Source organism: Syzygium oleosum, unplaced genomic scaffold, assembly GCF_021117445.2.
Source record: "Syzygium oleosum isolate NSW1041296 unplaced genomic scaffold, Sole_v2.1 Sole_v2.35, whole genome shotgun sequence".
NCBI classification, from domain to species: Eukaryota; Viridiplantae; Streptophyta; class Magnoliopsida; order Myrtales; family Myrtaceae; genus Syzygium; species Syzygium oleosum.
Genome location: NW_026607519.1, coordinates 1 through 4,488, shown reverse-complemented (window position 1 = coordinate 4,488; position 4,488 = coordinate 1). Strand labels below are relative to the sequence as shown.

Below are 4,488 nucleotides of genomic sequence, written 5' to 3'. Positions count from 1 at the left end.
TAGTATGAAAACATAAATTCACAAACATAATACAAAATCTTATATACCGTAAACCTTGGAAATTCCAATGTAATAGTCGTCTTTCGGCCCGGTGCGAGATTGCTAACGTAGCGGTCCGATGCTGGCACGATCAATAATTTGAAGTGAACAATTATAGACAAAACGGCATCGGTTTGCTTAATTTTTGAATTTCCAAGATTTGTTTCTTCTTTTTCTTTCTTTTCTTCCCTTTTACTGTTCATTTTCTTCTGGATGAACTTCCATCTTCATCATGTTGTTGTTCGGCCTAGGGAAAGTGTAACGTAGCTTCAAATTATTATCCCCCGTCGTCATCTCATCTCCAGTGAAATCGGGATCCGCCTGCAGAAGAAATAGAAACAATTGTTAAAAGCGCCGGTGTTGTACATGGAAATCCCTAGATTGGTCGGGCTTTTTGAGACACCGAGCAGCGAGATCCCGTGCTTATGCGGCGGAGACTTCCATTGCCAAATTACATGCCTCCTCTTGAAATAATCTTCTACCATATGTTCTCCATAGTGGTTGTCGTTGATGCTTCTCCGCCACGAGCTCTCAGCCTCTAAGGGTTTTTCTGGCGGCCTCGGCGTTGAGCGGAAAATTCAATAGGCAAAGTCAAGTGTACATGGCGACATCAGCCTTGAGACGGAATTGTCGCTGCGGGACTTTAGGGCATAATGATAGTCGTCGTCATCCTCGGCGCCTCTCCGCCAAATGTCGAAGCTCGAGTTCGAAGGCCACTCATTGCTCGTGCCACCGCACATTAGAAGCGGCGCTCTTGGGGGCTTGTATGGATGGAAAGATCAGGGAAGTAGCTCTCTTCTTCCATTTGGACATCAACTTAGAGCTCACATAAAAAGATCAAAGTTTGAGCTAGGAATTTTTTGCTTACTTACTTATCTTTTCAAGAAAAATTATAGGGGTCACTCTGTGCTCTCCCAAAGGCTGAAATCTAGCGGTAGAAAGGAGAGGAAGTTGTTTGTGCTCTTAATTTTTGAAAAGCTGGGTTTCTTTTCCTTGAGATGACCTCGACGGACAATAAGCCGAAGATCATCTGAAAGTTTGTCGGAAGAACATGAACAGCAACAAGGAAGAAAAGAATAAAACAAAAAATCTGGAAAAATCACAAAATTAAGCAAAGCGATATTATTCTAATCTAAAATTGTCCACATAAGATTGTCGGTCGTGCCATGCAGAGATAGCGGATGATAATTGGACCATCACGTTAGTAATTTTAGGCGATAATTAGCTGGACAAATTATATTTGAATTTAACACAAAGGTTTAGGTTTACATTAGATCAATTGAAAGGTATAAAACTACATTAGGTTACCGAAAGAGCAATTTCCCTCATAAATGCATTTAAACAATAGAAACTTTTGTCTACTAACTAATATAAAAAATATTAAATCATGCATTAATTATGTTAAGATAAAAAAAATATTCCTTAACTACAAACGGGTAACAACTCAATAATTAAATAATAAAGAGAGATAAGGAGGAGGAGGGAGGACAATAAATTGAGTGTATAGACGTTTGGCCACTTTTCACGGATAAAACACCAAAAGAATTATTGCAGTAATGATAGGCCAATTTTAATCATCAATGATTTTAAAAGACATATTTAGTTTCCGTTTGTTTGAAGAAAACTGTTTTAGTGATATTATTTTCTAACTTTTCGTTATTCGGATGATGAAAAACATTTTTCATGAACGAAAACAATAACCTAAAATTAAGGGAAAACAGCTTCTTTTTTTTTGGCAAGAAGGAAATAATTTGTCCTAAACCATCAGACAAATGAAAATTAATCATAATGATTTCCATAGAAAATATTCTCCTCCTTTATTATGAAATTTTAAGTGAAACAAACGCACTTTTAGAGCAATGCCTAAAAATACTTTATCATGTCGCTAATCAATGTATTAAACACTAAACACGATGAATGACTAAAAATCACTATGAAACCAAAGACACTTTTCGTCAGCACCAAACTCACTAGTGCTTTATCCTAAAGATTGAACAAGTTACAAGAGGCAATATCATAAGCTTAACGGGGGTTTTCTATGATGCGAAGCTTCTTTTACTTGATCCTGCCTCTTAGACATGGCCATGGTTGGGCCGGCGGTTAGGTTAACGTAACCATGTATGGCAGAATCGAGCGGTTCCGGCCAGTTCAGGCAAGCCGGTAAAAATTTAAAAAAAAAAATTTATGAAAAAAATAATGAATTATCAAATTGTGAAATAATGAATTATTCAATATAAATATAAATCAAAATGTACATTGTAATCAAATTTAGGGAAAAAAAGAGAAAAGAATGAATTTTTTTTTTTGGGCAAGACCCAGGGCGCCGGTTCGACGGCAACGAGCCCGATCAACGAGGCCGGTCTCGGGTTTGACCCGGCCCAGTTCGAAGTCGAAATCGGCTCGTGGCATGTCCTTGTCTCAAGCTCGTTCGGGGAAAAAGAAATAGATTTTTATTTCGTAGACCGGAAATGGTCGAGGAAAAGAAATGTTGTAGATTCGTGCGCAAGTTTGATTAATTTTTAATTTTAATCGGTCAATTTATGTTAACATGGGTCGATGAATTTATTGATATGGATGTTGGAATATACTAGTGATGTTATAATTCACTTAAAAACTATTATGTGGTTCTAAATAGGCACCACATAGAGTTAATATGAAAACTAAAAAGAACAATTAATTGAGAGAAAGAGCTCATAAAGAACACGTAATGCAATGCCCGTGACAAAGCCAATGACAACGGAGATTTGTTGCTTATGGCTTATGGGAGTGATTTGATTAGTGACAAGTGATTTCAACCCCGAGTGCCCTGGTTATTCAACCTTGAAGTTTGCGACCATGGCCTCTTGAGCTTGGAAAGCTTGTGGCCATCATGTCCATATATAACTTTCTGCAACTCGCAGCCATAACCACTCCAAGCTTGAGATATGGGCTTGCAGTTACTATAGCCAATCAAGCTTTGGTCCCTCGGACGACGAAGCTCAAGCAGCCATATTACGCCAAGATCTAAAGCTCATATACCGCGATCTCGCAGAGCGTCATCAGTAGGCTCGAGCATTCGAGTTCTGGCTAGGGCGCGGAAGGTGGTCCTCAACAGTATATCAAATTGCTGGTCGAGTCAAAGAGAAACTCCATATTTGGAGGAGACAGAAAAATCCTAGTAAAAAATATTTAACAACCTTAACGTCACATCAGCGAAGGTAGGAATCACCAATGACATTATTGTCTATTTTCTGTACAGGAGCTATGATTTTTTTCAACCTTAGACTTCTGTGGGGACAAATGCTCCTCCGTCTGCTATCGTCTCCCAAGATCAAAGGACATGCCATCTCTTGTCAGTCTCTCAAATTTCAATATCTTCCACTTTCTCCGTCTCGTGTGCTCTGTCCACTTGCTGAAAGCTGAGTCGGATCAACAGGGACAAGATCGTCCCTCAGCATCGTGACCAAAAGAGTGCCCGTTTGGGAGTCGAAGCCGTCTTTGCAGAAGCAAATTCATCCCCTCCACACCTAAATGAGCCACTCATCTCCAGCTGAGAATCTTCTTCCTCCCCAGCTTCCAACGCCTGATAGTCAATCTCAAGTCAACACAACTTGATCAAAATTCACAGACCAATCTCTCTCTCTCTCTCTCTCTCTCTCTCTCTCTCTCTCTCTCTCCTGAAGCAGCTATTCAAAGCCATTTCTTGAAGCAGAGTCTCCTGGTTCCATGGCAAAGCTTCACATCCATGGAGTCCACGCCCCTGGCCTCCTTCTCTTCTTTGTCTCTCTTCAGTACCCACTTCTTCTTCTCACTCTTTCCTCAGCCTACACCACCCAGACCAAGCACTTCATCAATTGTGGATCAAGCAACACCGAACAGTATACCAACAGGGACTTTGTCGGGGACACGAGTTCTGATTCCGTCTCCTTCACAAAACAGAGTACCTCCACACTATCCAACAGCCAATCATCAGAGCGTCTCGCCTATCTACGACCCGACAAGAATCTTCGAAGCCCTTCGTCACAATACGTTCTTGATGGAATCGATAAAGTACTCATGTGGTGCGACTCCACTTTTTCCCTTTCGCTTCCACAAACAATCTCTCCGCGGCTGTGTTCAATGTTTCTGTAAAGGGCTCACACTTCTAAAAGAATTTCCAAATTCCCAGTACCAACTCTCCTGTAGTGGAGGGAGTTCTTGCTTAGCATTAATAGTGCTAAATTTGTGCTCTATTTTGGTCCCCAAGGGTCATCCCTTGCATTTATAAATGCCCTTGAGCGTTCCTTGTGCCAGATAGAGTCATTCTTGATTCTGCTCCGAGTGTAGGCACTTCAGCGATCAATAGCAGCAACAATGGTGGGGGAAATTCCTCCCAGGTCTCGCGAGCAGTTTATCGAATAAACGTCGGAAGCGATGAAATAAATCCGGTTGATGATAGTTTGTGGAGAAGTTGGAATCCTGATGATAATT

General features: G+C 40.6%; 1 pseudogene; it reads left to right on the top strand.

Annotated features, from left to right (window-relative positions):
- Positions 1 to 3,399: 3,399 nt before the first annotated feature.
- On the top strand, positions 3,400 to 4,484 carry LOC130135616 (probable receptor-like protein kinase At2g23200; annotated as a pseudogene).
- The last annotated feature ends 4 nt before the right edge of the window (positions 4,485 to 4,488 follow it).